The sequence below is a fragment of the Lasioglossum baleicum genome, chromosome 7 (genome assembly GCF_051020765.1).
Source record: "Lasioglossum baleicum chromosome 7, iyLasBale1, whole genome shotgun sequence".
NCBI lineage: Eukaryota > Metazoa > Arthropoda > Insecta > Hymenoptera > Halictidae > Lasioglossum > Lasioglossum baleicum.
Genome location: NC_134935.1, coordinates 5,744,337 through 5,758,813, shown reverse-complemented (window position 1 = coordinate 5,758,813; position 14,477 = coordinate 5,744,337). Strand labels below are relative to the sequence as shown.

The following is a 14,477-nucleotide window of genomic DNA, read 5'->3' as shown; positions in this document are numbered from 1 at the left end:
ATTGACTAATAAAGTTGTATTCTCTAAAATATAACCATTGAAGTTTATTTTCAAATCGGGCACGAACTTACGCAATCCTCTAATATAATACAGTATAAATTCTTCAAATATTTTTACTGTAATAAATTAGACCTACCCATTTTTATCATAAATGTATCAAATTCACATTCTAGTAATCATTGTTCGAACCCTTGCAGCACCGGTAACCATCGCTGCAGGTAACGCCGGTGGGAACCGAGCAGAAGTAGAGAGACGAAGAGCGACAGCGAGGTAGCGAGTAAAAGAGCGAGACATATAGGAGAGTTATAGAAGCGGAGGAGAGAGGACATGAACTCGGTTCATGGATAAAAGAGAGACAGGACTGGTGGAAGAGGAGAATCGGTGTTCGGAGTGGGGGCATCGTGTCGTTTGGAGGGGGACAAAGAGGAGCGATCGCGCAGCAGGAAAGCTGTCCGCCGGGCGCCATACTGCTTTCATTCGTTCGGCACAGTACGCGCCCAGCGCCTACGCGGATCGTCGCCGGTGCTCGTCGTGCTGGTTCGTCGTGGTGGTGTACAGTTCTATAATTTTTTAACGGATTGTCGCGTCGTTGTTCGAATTCTCTCTCGGGTTAACTGCGGTGCGTGTTGATCGTCGACTGCCCATCGTTTGTCAGCCAGTCACAGCCTGTTCATACTGATACGTCGCGTCGGGAGGAACGAGGACGGGACTAGCCAGAGAGAACAGACACCATTTCTGTTCACCAGCAGCAGCCGCCGCCGCCGCTGCCGCTGCTGTCGCCGTTTCTTTCTCTCTCGACCGGCTCTAGGCGGTGTTTCTTACTCCTTCGGTGCGTGCAGTGGCCTCAAGAAGAAACCACGGGATTTTACAAGCTTACAAGTGGACTCTGGCTCGCCGTCCAACTTCCGGAGCTGACCGGCTCTACACGTTCCGCCAGGTGAGTGAAACACCTCCACCGGAACGCGAACCGATGCGCCGGTAACGTTAGGTTAGGCCACTCTCTATAGGTCTCCATGGAACAGGACACTCCATCGCTAAGCTCCATCAACATTTTCCGTGGGACCATATTTGGACTTTCCACTGTGTTAGGACCTTTCCCTAGGACTATCTTCTACCGACTGCATACAGTAGGAATAGTTCGGTTTCAAGTTTGTCGCTACAGTCAAGTGAAAATCGTTGTATCGACGGATGTTTTAGATAAGTTATTTAGTAACTGGCTGAGGAGTTTGACAGACATTGATTCAACGACTTATTTATTTATTAGTAGTTTCTTCTAACGTGGTCGCGTTGGTGGAGAGGTTATTAGCGACCACATGGTTTACCCTTGGTTGTAATATATTTGACATGTAATTTGTGAGAAGGAATACAATTGACATTGACATTAGGATGAGGGACAATTGTTAGGATGAGGACGTTCTTGATTTGTCTTCGTTTAGATTCGACTTGTGGGGTCATTTTCCATAGAGAATCTGGATCGTTCGAATACTGCATGGTGGATACTGGTAGTTTAACATATTCGCATATTACGTACAGAAGCAAATGGAAATTATTTTCTTCTGCGGAGAAGTAATTAACTTGATATTCGAAATCGTACGTATTTGAATCTCCCGCGTTTATTTGAATGAATGTGTCATTTGTGGTTGATGCGATCTATTGTTTGTAATTTATTGCTTCAGTTTGGTGTCGGGTACTTGCGTACAGTTGTGAAGTGAGTTTCATGGAAATAATTGAACTATGTGGCAAACAACAATTGCAGAGTGTGAATATTCTAATTCAGAAATTGCAGAAATAATGAGGAGAAGCGCGTGGATAAACGTTGTCAAAATTTTTCAAAAAAAAAAATGAGCAAAATCAATGCCACGACGATTACAAAAAGTTCAAAATAACGAGGGATATCCCGCCAGATATTAAAAAATTGGTTCTTCGCAGTGTTATTATTAGACTACGGATGTTTATGCAATTTACAATTATTGTAAAGGAATTTTAAGAAAGTGGTGCCACATAAAATCCTGTTTCCATTGGTAAGAGCACTTCTTGATCCAAAATGAATAAAAATCGTACTAAACTCTGTCGGATTCAATGCTCCAGCATTTTATTTTAATTTTCACAAGTCATTATGTAATCACGCTTCGTTATTTCACAGCTTGTACAATTTTGAATGTTTGTTTCTGTACGAGTTATTAAAATGTATTGAACCAGAAGTTGGTAACTCAATTTTCATTAAAATGTCCGCTGTACGATTTTCACAGAGAGTGACTGTATGTACAATCAGGATTTAGGACCTTTCGCTTTTTCTTTTTTGATCGAGGATGTAGTGGGGCTGGTTTGGTTCGAAGTCTCGATGTTTTCTGGTTAGCCAAAGGCGTAACGAGTCCCAGACTCGATTATAACGCCCGCCCGTGTGCCTCGTCGATACCGGTTACGGTTACGCGGCCTGCTCTTACTTTCGATCGAGGCTGACTCGGCCTCGAAACCCGTCCACACTTTCGGAACAGCTGCTCGCTGCCCGCGGAACCGAGTTTCGACCGATACCGAAGGTTACCGATGCGCCTAACCGTTGCTTGGCAATGTGCGGAGCTCGCGGTAACACTGCCATTACTCGTCTCGTCCAAACTTCGCCGGGCTTTTGTTTTAGCACTGCTGCTGTTTTAAAAGTGGGTTCGTAGCTGATTGTTGACTGGACTAGAACATCATTTTTATTACGCGCCTGTACTGCGATTTATTTTACGGATTGGAATTTCGTCGAAAGTTCGCTGATTATTCACCGAAATAGTATTAGGTTGGCAACCAAGTTCGCGACCTCCACATTTTCTCAAACAAAATCATTTATATATTTGTTTTAAGCACGAGTATTGTATATCAAATTAATCGAAAAATTCCGAGCTCTCCAATGATATACAGTTCAAAATGTTCAAATGGAATGGTCACTGAATGATACAATAAAAGAATTGCGAAACAAAAGGTCGCGAATTTAGTTGGCAACCTAATACATAATTATTTGTTTTGGTGTTACATTCAAGTTGTAAACTTGTGGAGAATTGTGGAATGTGCTTATTACGTGATGCAAATTATTTTGTTTTAATATCATTGTGGGTGCAAAGTGCAAAGGTATCAGAAATGAAATAAACCACCTCATCTGAACGTATTTGAGACTGTAAATGCGAGATTGGTAAACATGAATGATTTAAAGTTTTCCATTCGAATATTATTGATATCGGAATAGATAGACAGTTTGTTTGTCAGTCTTCTAGCCATGTGAAACGATTTCCGTTTACAATAATAGCCTTATTATCTCACACTCTCCCTCATCCATGCATATTCATCCGTAGTTACACATGATTGTATGCTGCTATTAATACCAAATATGTTTATCTGCTTTGATCATTTTTTTCCTTTCCCTTTCTCTTCGAAATCGTGTGTAACTTGTATCGTGCGAAATTGTTGAATGTATTTGTTCATGCAATAACGTTGAAGTTATGGAATTTTTTGCTGAAACTGTAAAGATGGTTTCGCGCACTTTGTGTTGTTCTGTCATCGCAGATAAATCCTAACAGATCTCTGCATTGACAGGGAAGGAAATGAAACTGGAAAACGGGACTGAAGATAGACAGTCGCGTTCGCGATCGAATATCTCGGCAGTTGTAGTAAAAGTTAACATTGAAAGCGACGTCAATCTACAATAGATTGAGCCCCGATTTCCGATTGTATATTTAAAAGGAATACTGTTTTCTGACTCTGTAGAATGTGGATTCCGATCATGTTTGTTTTACATTTTTTAATAAAGTCTTTTCGTTCAGCTCTCGGTGATTTTTCCACCGTAAAATGAGTAACTGATTTGTTGCTTCGGAACAGCTCTTTAAACTCCATAAATAAGCTTTACTGTCGCCGACAGTGCTAGGGGACGAGGGAAATGAAGTAGAAAAAGGTTCTTGTAGAGGAAGTTGTAACATCCTGCGCGGAACGCGAGTTCTTTTTACCGTTTCAATCCTTTCCAAGCACAAAAAGCACAGCCAAAATTACGAAAGAAATTCATTGCAAACGCAAATGTGTTTACTTCATTTTTGTAAGTAATTCTTTAGAAAGATGAGAAAACTGGACTTCAGAACGTCCTCAGGTTGTGTTTAGTTTAATGATGCCTCGAGCAAAAACAACGACGAGAAAACGCTCACCTTTTTCAGTTTAAACAACGTATTCACAGTCCATATATGTACGAGGATTTGTATGTTCTCCCTTTTCCACAGACTTTTGCTTCTCGCTAAAATTTCACATGCGGCGACCAAATTAATCTACTAACCCCGATAAAAATAAGTGACGCTGTTACAATTTTAGTCACGTCGCATGCATCGCGAAATTGAGGTAACGTACAATCATAGCCCTTTATATGTACTTGCCAAGCATTTTCATATATCCTTCCAACAACGCGATAATTAATATGCACAGCTAGCAGTCCAAGCTATTGAAAGGAATGCGAAATGCCGTCATAACTGGTATTTCGAGGGTTAATTCCTGCGATGACTGTTCAAGGAAGGAAATACAATGGAGACGGAAATTTTATAAAATGTTCTGCCTTTCGAAACTAATGGTAGAAATATTTTTCGCAGCTTTGCATTACAGGCACAAATAAGAAAGATGTAAAAATTCTTTGACGCTGGTAAACTAATTTTTCTAACGTCTCGGAAAAGTTCAAGTCGCTTGAACCAATTTCTGAGGAGTTATTCCGTTTCAATTAGACATTCCGAGAAACTCGAGTACGCCGGCGGGGGTTGTAAACGATCTATCACCGTGGTTATTTCCTATTTACAATTTGAGCCAGCCTCAAGGCTCGCGAACAGCGTCCTCGATTCGTCCAATTTGCCCAGCTTGTAACTTTATAAAAAGAACGAACAGAAAGAAAAAATGCTTTCGTGATCGAGCGTGGCTGAGAAAGGAGCGCGCGCGCGAGCTAGCGTGTCTCGGGGCTCGGTCAATTAGTTTGCACGAATGGTTAAGATTCCGAGGTTAAGAAATTTCCTCGACCCGTTGCGGTTCCGAACGAGGACACGGATGGCCCCCGGATCGAACAAACAAACATCGTAAATTCTTAACAATTGTAACGGAGCTTTATGACGCGTTGCATCGCGTTTGCTCTTCCTCTTTCTCTATCTCTCGCGCGGCGTATTTCTGCTCGGCTTGTCGGCAATAAAACCGTAGCAACGATTGCCGGGAGCCTGTTAACGGCGGATTGATTCACGCCCACCGATGGGCCAATACCGATCATTGGACAGATTGCAGTTTGTCGTCTCTATATTTCATTCGCTTGGCAAACGCGCGCTTTATCTTGACTTATGCTCCTTCATTCGTTCTACGCGGCTGTGTAACGCAGTTCCCCAGCGAAACTGTTCCGTCGTAAATCCCATGGTTCAATAAAAATGTTCAAAACCCATGCGCGGAGGTCGCAGCCCGGCTGCCGCGAAATTGATCATGCGAAAACTAATTTTTCTACGACCTGGACAAGATGCGTAAATTCAAATCAACGTAGTTTGTTATTTAAATCGTGTATTATACAATGCACATGACCAAACTAATTTAGGTAATAAGGAAAGTGCCTTTCTTCCAGTTAATAATTTCCTCGTAGCTTTCAAAACAAGTTTTGCATTTTATTTTAAAAATGCTAGTAATTGAATTGAAAAATAAGGCAACTAACGTAACTGATAGGAAGAAAACATTACTTCGCCAGCGTGAATGTTACAAAAAATCGAAGAGCAAACGATAAATGAATTCTTTCGTATATGCATTTCTGTTCCGTACAATTCATTAGTTTCCTTTGTCAACTTTCCAGCTCGTACAGTTTTTACCCGTGAATGCAGGAACACGTTTTATTGGAAACAAGTTCGCCTCTCAATTTACCCATTCGCTTTTCGACACGTCCCTTCACCCTTTTCCGCTGCGTCTCGTTGAAACAGAACTTCCTGTTTTACTTCGCGCGCAGTCTTTTTTCAGTCCCTTCTTTGATCTCTTGCTGCCGCCGAAAATGAAACCCGCTGCCCTTTGGTAGACGCTGTTTGCCGGTCTCCCCTTTCGAAACTCTGCTGATTAAGTTTGTATTTTATCCAGCGTAGAACGCCAACCGATTCGATTCAGCTCCTGAAGTTTTAATGATTCCCGCCATTGCCAACTGCTTGTTTTGCATTTCCGATGACGAAACAATCATTTTCACTGCTTCGAACAGTTATTTTGCTGCACTGCAATATATTTAGTCGTCGAAAAATAATGGGTTCCAATATTTTTAATTCGTAATTATCGAGATTGCAGAGATGTATTCCTGTCGAATTATTTATTAAGCAAAATTTGTTTCAGTGCACACACATAGGTGCTTATATTATATTTGGATAGACACATTCTTGTTAGTTTTATAAATAAAAATTTGACGAACGGAAAACTTTCTAAAAATTTTCTAGGAATGCTATCTGTGATATGTTTCAATTTTTATCTTTCATTTTGCTGAAAAAATGCGTAGACAGAGAGACGGTTAACTGTATAAATACCTAAAATTTGATGGTCGTCTATTCGACGCAACGTGCTGCGGTTGTGTGAGAATCGGCTCGGTACACGGGGTTGTAAAAGTGTTAATCAGCTTCGAAAATGAACGTGCGAAGCGTGGCGGGTCCGGTATTTATGAAAGCCGGGGCCCACTCTATTCTTCGTGGTCGAGGCAGCATGCAGCATACCTACCACGCCGGCGGCAGATGTTTCTTGCTGGGACAGAAGACACGAGTCCTTTGCCAGGAGTCGTCACGCTACGAGAGAGAGAGAGAGAAAGAGATCCGAGGGCTCTTCATGCTCGAAACGTAAACTCCGAGTGGCTAGCTGCATTATGCATGCCCCGCGCGATGCACAGAAATACATATCACCATAAGTGGCAGCGCGATGGGAACGCCTCTCGCGAAAATGAAACCTGGTAAACGATCAATTGCCGGAACGCGACCGCCCATCGATTCTTATCCTCCGACGAGTTGGATAGCTTCATTCGACCATAGCTTCACAGCTTCATTCAAATAAGATAACAAATTATTGACACATTTTATGAATGTGTCGTGAAATGAAATCTTACTAAATTCTGTCGAGTTTTATATCCCAGCATTTTTGTCTAGATATAATTTATAATTTAGCATGCGCGTGGCCGCAGCGAATTTCATATTTTCGCAACGACACCCGATGCCGCAGGAGACTCCATTCCACGTGTTTACGCTTTCTCGTTTCGTTTCGTTTCGCCATCCGGCTTGCACGCGTCTGGCGAGTGTGCAATCCCAGGGCTCGTAGGTCGCCAGCGAAACGTGGAAGAGGAAAGCCTGAGGTTCCTAGAAGGAGCAGAAGGTTGGAGGGTGGCCGTGAGTGAGGGGAAGAGACGAGGGAAGAAGAAGGTTGAATTTCGTGGAAGAGCGAGGGCGTGCGGGGGTGGATGCGACCAAGGGGTACCCGCTGCCAAGCAGCTGATGTAATTTTCTTTTTCTTCTTCCTCGTCTTCTGCTTCTTGCATCCTCGCCTTCGACCCCCCCCGCCCTTGTTCCTCTTCCTCGTACCCTCTCGAGTTAGCCGGATCGACTGAAATCGAACTCCTTGTTTGACCAAGGAGAAGAATCTCCCTTAGCGTGTTTGGTCGCTTGTGAAACTTCTCTGAAATCGGGTGTCTCACAGTGAACCTTAAGCTGTCGACGCCCGACGGACGCGTGTTGCCATGGCGAATTTCGCGTGTCAACGAGATCCCTCGAACCGTGTTAACGAGAAAATGCCGGAAGCAGGAGAAACAGCTTTCTTTCTTTTCTTTCCTTTCCGTTTTCTTGTTGGCCGAATATACTCGTTACTTTTCATTCCTCGTCGCTCTCTCCTTCTGTTTGAGTTCTTCTTTTTTTAAGGGTGGGCATCGACCGAAGGGTCGTGTTCGATTGCTAGGGCCGAACCCGGTCTGTCCCCCGAGTAATAGGGTAGTTACGAGTTAGTTACCAATCACCATGCTTCCCTTCGCTTGCTCGCTTGCTTGTTATTTAATTATTATTCCGCGCTTGTCCACGCTACTGTTTCCGCGCTTGTCAAGGTAAATTGTAATTATTAACCAATCTGTTAAATCGCCTAACTATGTATCTTTAGAAATACGTAGGTTAACGAAATTTACATCAGCGATATGAGAATGTGGCGAACTCTTATCAATTTTGCATTAGCTGTAAAAATATACATTTTCCAACTTTCCGGTAAAAACTTCATTAAATGATAATTGCAGAAAATGTTATTGTTTGTTTTTTAATTAACCAATGCAAAGTCACGTCTGAAATTAAAGATCCAGAAGTTATGATTAATACAAAATTTAAACCCAATATTATGGTTTCCCTTTAATTTGCGTTTGTGCGATTAAAAGTGTTCCAATACTTTTATCCCTAACCGCGTGTACTTAATCGCATGCGCTGCATTTCAAAACAAAATCGATTGGCGTTTACCGTAAGGCCGGGGTCACACGAGCGTGCGTCGCGTGGCGTCGTCGCAGAATCGCAATGTTTTACACAGGATCGGTCATGTGTGAGCAAATATTTTTCAACAAACTGAATCCTGTATAAATTTCATTGAAATCGGCGTGTTCCACTCGGGTAATGGGTAATGTGTATGCAAAACTTTTTCTTTTGCACTCAAAGCTTTTTTTTAATTGGGAAATTAAACATTCCTTCCGATCTAGAATATTTCCTATGATTTCTGAAATTTTATGGATGCGAAATTGGTATAATACCTCATACGATACCTAAATGTTTAGTGATTGATTAGATACCGATATATTTAATAACTTAATAACGTAAACAATATTTTGGATAATGGTACGGCAATTTTTAGTGGTGCCTCTCTCTCTCTCTCTCTCTCTCTCTCAGAATCACCATTCGAGTGCTAAGGGTTAATATTACATTAACATAGCAGTGTTTGTAGGGGAAGAAGGCTTGTTTATTTGAAATTGTACATGCTGAAAGCGAAGCGTGCAAAATTCGAAGTAAACGGGTTTCGGGTCGGTTCAGAATTTTCCATAATTCCGCGAAAGTCGCGTTAATTAATTCCAGGCCCTAGTATACATATACATGAACCTTACAAAAACAGGCAGCGTAAAATAGCGAAGTTTTCGCCGCGTCTCTCCGGGGCCGTGATCAGGGATACCCGTTTAACGAGGTACAGGCTAGTACATAGAATATTAAGGGGTTATACCTTTCATTCTGGGGACTTGACTTCATTAGCGACTCGAGTTCCAACGATCAGAGCCAGGGGGGTGCAGCTGTGTGGATCGTCGCGCGATTGTCGGCCAATTCGATTAACCGAGGAGCCCGCATAAAAAGTTAATTGCCCCGGCTGAAATTCGTCAGCTGATACGCCGACGATAGCCTTCCTCGTTCGTAAGCCGTCGACGATGAAGGAAGTCGATAGTTCGCCGTTAGATCTTGATAAAAACCCGGAGCTTTCCGGCTGCACGGTGATTACTCTTCAAATGCGCCGAAAATTAAGCCTTCCGCGTGATCGAGCAGCCTGGTATCACGCTAAGAGCTCGCGAATAACGAGCGAATTGTTGCTGGCGAATTTCGTGTTCCCTTTCGTTCCAATTTCGTTAATCTCGCTTCGAATCCAATCGCGTTTTCAATCCTAGTTTATTGTAATATCTTCCCGAGCTACCGTGGACGATCGAATTACATATTCCGAACAGATGGCAAATTGCGCGAAGATACAGTCGGCAACGAAATTGATCCAATCAAACCATTTTGCTCCACATATTCGTGTGTTTATCAAGGTTCCAGCAATCTCAGGAAACACTTTTCTTTTGTTTCAGCTTGGGAAATGATTATTGTTTTACCTCGATTACATTTAGTTTACAGTATTTTTTCTGGGCTCAATTTTAGATTGGTGCAAAATATCAACAAAAATATATGTTTAATATTTTGTCGAAATAGCTTTGGTAAAGGATATCGAATTTTTAATAATAAACTTCTTCTTTCCGTGCAAACTGTCCTAAAAATGGCAGAATAACATCATCCGTTAAAAAATATCCGTGAAAAATATGTGAGGTTGACAGGAGGGAGGGGTGAGGGTTAAAGGATGCGTCTCATATTCGTTCCAAACATTGTTGAGTCTGCCGTGCACCCCCCATTGTGAAGTTGCGACATCGCGGCTGGAGTGTCGTTCGCGCGAAAATTGAAGCTGTCTCGCCTCGTTTCTTTCATTCCGTGGAATACTCCGGTTCCATGAACCCGATCCCTTTATCTATCCCAGAATCAACATCGGCGAGGAGTCATCGTCGCGTCGTATGCTCTCACGCCCGTTCATTAAGACTCATTAGCGGCGCGGTGACCTCCGCAGATCCTCCGATTACATGGCGGCGCTCGTACATCGTCGCCTCGCCGCAGATGCCTCGTTTTGACACGCCTGCCGATATATCATTTAGGATTGCAGGGCCAATCCACCATGGATCCCTCCTCCAATCATCCTCTAATCATCTAATCGATCCCGGTCAACTTGTCCCTTTGTGGCGCACGCGCCAGTTCGCGGATCTCACCTGCACGTGTCGAAACTCCAGCTCGATTTCGGCCTCCCCCGCGGGCCAATTAGCTGCCAACGAGTCCGGACACACAATCGATGTTGTTCTAGAAAGTCACGTCTCGTTTCAAGGTCCTCGGACGCGAAGACAAAAGCTAACAGCTGTGGCTGCTTTGACAAAAACACCGCTCGAGAATGTTTGATCGGTTGCTATACTCTTAGCTTGAAAGTAAAAAAGAGTCTGGTAGTTATCGAGATCACAACTGGATATTGGTCCAGTGCAGAAGTAATCTCGGTTTTCGATGGTTTAACCTTTAACGCATATTTTAAGATCAATTGTAATATTTTGCTTCGACAAAAGCACCGCTTGAGAAGGTTTGATCGGTTGCTATATGTACTCTTATTGTTAGTTTGAAACTCAAAAGAGTCTGGAAGTTAGCAAGATCATTCCTGGATGTATTAGGTTAGTGCAAACATAATAAAGTAATCTTATTATTTAGCGTTTATTTTAGCTTCTGTAATTAATTACTTATCGCTTATCTTGACAGTTGTTCAAAACACCGATTTCTACAACATACCCAGAAAATAATCGAAATCGGAGAATAGGTATATGTAGAGTAAACTGTACTATTGCTGGCACTGCACTAGTTATTGGCACTTTTGATTTAAACGGCAAATATTAAGAATTCCTGGTATAGAAAATCGTTTTTTATTGCTTCTTATTTATATTTCAAAGCATCGTTGGAAGTTTTCTTAACAAAGTTCCACATATGACTGTTAGCAACGCTGTTACATTCAGCGAGACCGACGGATGATCACAATACAGTGCAAATAGTGTTTTATTGAAATTTTCATTACGAGTAGTATACTTCATCGCTTTTCATCTTAATTTCGGACTGAACTACAAATGTAATAACTGCATATAAGTTTAATTATAAAACAAATAGCCTGTTTAACGTTTACTTCTTACTGTCCTAATGAGACTGTACTATTTGACTTATGATTGTTATTCACTGAATATATTTTATAATAACATTTTTGCTTGTATGTAATAATTAAGTCAAGCTCGTTTAAACATTTCAAAAAAAGATAAACATATTTTTACTACGATTTTGGCTTAAGGTGCCAATCATTGTACAGTTTACCCTAGCTGTTTCACGCGTCCTTCTACCGTCTGTCAGGAGTACAGGAATGTTCGATGCACCCTTGCGAGTACCGGACTGAGATACGTGGCGAAAGATGGGGAGAGGGTGAGGGACAGTGTTGCGCTAAAGCTTTCGGTCATATTTGTAGCCAACATGGTCCTTTGTATACCGCACCTAGCAGTACATGACCCTATACGCCCCATACATGCGCGCAATTAGCTAGGGAACGCCGGAGCTTATGTGCTGGCACGTAAATACGACCGTCAGAACATTATGGTCACGTAATGGCGACAACAATGGAATTCGTCAAGAGTCAGCGACGGGACTTGAATTCTTGTCGGTGCGACGAGTTCAGAAGTACACTTCCTCGATGCGACACGTGTGTTTGTTAATCGGTATCGGTGCTCGGAGTTATGATGTAACTTTCGATTGACATGCTCGTCGTGAATGACGCCGTTTGGCGAACTTGATCGGCAAAGGTGTACACACAGTTCTTTTTTTATTGGACGATTATAAAGGTTCATGTTCGGAATCCACTTCATCATGGTTTTAAATAGTATGTACATTTTGGTTGGCTACATAAGGATCAATTTTCTGGTGAGGGCAAGGCGTGTTTTAATCTTGCAGGCGTCCACTGTTCCCGGTAAATGGACACAGGGCTTTGTCCCAGTCGCGCCACGTGTGTCAATGTAATTTACTGCTTGCAGCCTGTGTCCGCAAACATTCTCCACGCATATGCGTTCGCCTCCGTGGAAACGGAGATGTGCCCGCCCTTTAAATGCCCTGATTTATGCCCTAAAAGAAACGGCTCCACGACGGAAATACAATCTGCGAACCGACGATACCCGACAGGCTCGAAATTTCAATTGAAAAACACGTGTGGTGGGGGATTTCTCATAAGATTCATTGAAAATATACGGGATTGTGTATATCTTCTAGAGCTTTATTATTGCAATAAAATATTGTAATATTATAATATTAGTCTTATCCGATTTACGGTTAACACTTCCCGAATAATAAATCACGCATTGGAGAATTATTTCCGATTTTTTGGTTGCAGAATGTGCTTCCGAAAAATGAAGAACGCAGACTTTTCACAGGAATCGAAAACGGAATCACTTTTATAGTAGTTCGATGACGACATACGATCAATTCGATTTTTTGGCAATGCGCGCCGTAGTTAAACAATTTTTTCCGCTAGATCGGCTTTTAAATCAATTAAGTTTCGCAACACGTTCCACACCGAGCGGTTTATTCTCGGAGACCCGTGGATCAAGCACTTGCGAAAAAGAGAGTGCGCGACCGACCCGCCTTCAACCCGACAAGCTCGGCATACGAGGTAACCGTCGTCCAGGGACGCAACACTCGTTTTGCCGGTCGGGTGGCTCTCTGAAAGTGTTTCGGTGTAGAAGGAAACGCCAATAGTGGGGAAACGAAGGAAAAGGTAGCTGGAAAGCGTGTAGCACTTGTTGGAAATTGAATCCTTATCTTATCAGCTCATTACCCCGCGCGTCTGCCGTTACTCGAGCTCGGGGACTCGGGCTGCAACTTTGCGAGTTCCGCGAGCGGAATCGAACGCCTCTGTTCAATTGGCCACGATGCCAGGAAGATATAGTGTCGGTGCGCCTTTCGCGAAATTCTCGACGGAACCGATTACTTTTTCATGCACGATCAGAAGTTTACGACCGCGTCCTCGACGTAGATCCGTTCCGGATAGTGTGAGCCGGCTTAACGCGATAACGTCGCGAGCTACATGCTCGCGCGATTTGCTCGCTGATGGAAAAGGCAGGTCGGGCCGTGTCGGGCCGGGTCGCGCCCGACGTTCAACGTGACTGACTTTCGAAACTACGCGACGAACGGTGGGGTATTTGACCCCAAAATCCAGCAAAAAGTCCCTTCCGCAACAGTCTCGAAATAAAAAAGTTTACGCAGACATTTGCTCGAATCTTTGGAGCGTGACGTATTACAAGCATCTTTCACATTTATTAATCGTGAACTCGCGTCTACACATCTTGAAATATTTTTTTGTGTTTCCACCTCATACACCCTTGCAGTTTTTTTTTTATTCAGGACCCCAATCCTCTTTTCAACCACAAGATTAAAATTGACCCTTCACAATAAACAAACTCAAGGCGACCTTCACATCTCGATAGAAAAGGAAACTGAAAAAAAAAACAATTGTATGCTACTTTTGGAAAGGTTCCTTGCAGACACATTCTCGAAATAAAAAAAATATATACAGTGATTTGAATCTATGGAACATGATGTATTACAATCTTTCACACATTTATTAATTATTAACTCGTCGTCTATGTACAACGCGCATCCTGAAATATTTGTTCTGATAATTTTCGATTAATGGAACTTCGTCTAGAAGACGGGTTTCTCAACGCACTGTGCGACACGACGCGACGCCACGCGAAGAAGGAAACGAGCAAACAGGGAGACGTCGTCTTATCTTTTCGAGGAACGAGATGTACGGACGTCCTCCTTTTTTCTCGTTAATATTGATGATTTTTCTGTCGAACCCGCAGACAACGGAGCTTATTCTTCGTCTGCTTGGGATTCAGCGCGCGAGCACGCGCGGGCCCCGATTGTTTCTTCTCTCTATTTCAGCTGAAGCGAGCCTGCTCGATGGTTTTCGAGAAACGGAGAATGATTCTCGATGGAATATTAATGGCGTGCACCTCCGCCGAGGCTTTTCTTGTCTGAACGTGACACAAGTATAATTCCGCTCGCATAAGGATAAATGTAGTATATTGCGTGGGACTGTGTGTGTGTGTTATAGCGCCAAGAGTGGCT

At 42.7% G+C, this 14,477-nt stretch overlaps 1 protein-coding gene across 6 annotated transcripts in view; it reads left to right on the top strand.

Moving 5' to 3' along the window:
* The first annotated feature begins 459 nt into the window (after positions 1 to 459).
* The window catches only part of LOC143210714 (uncharacterized), an 88,725-nt gene continuing 74,707 nt past the window's right edge, over positions 460 to 14,477 (top strand). For 5 of the 6 annotated variants that reach the window (XM_076427842.1, XM_076427841.1, XM_076427840.1 and 2 more), the window contains exon 1: positions 460 to 937. The gene's annotated coding sequence lies outside the window, so the exon portion shown is untranslated. The remainder of the gene's footprint in view (positions 938 to 14,477) is intronic. The other variant, XM_076427835.1, reaches the window with a different exon arrangement.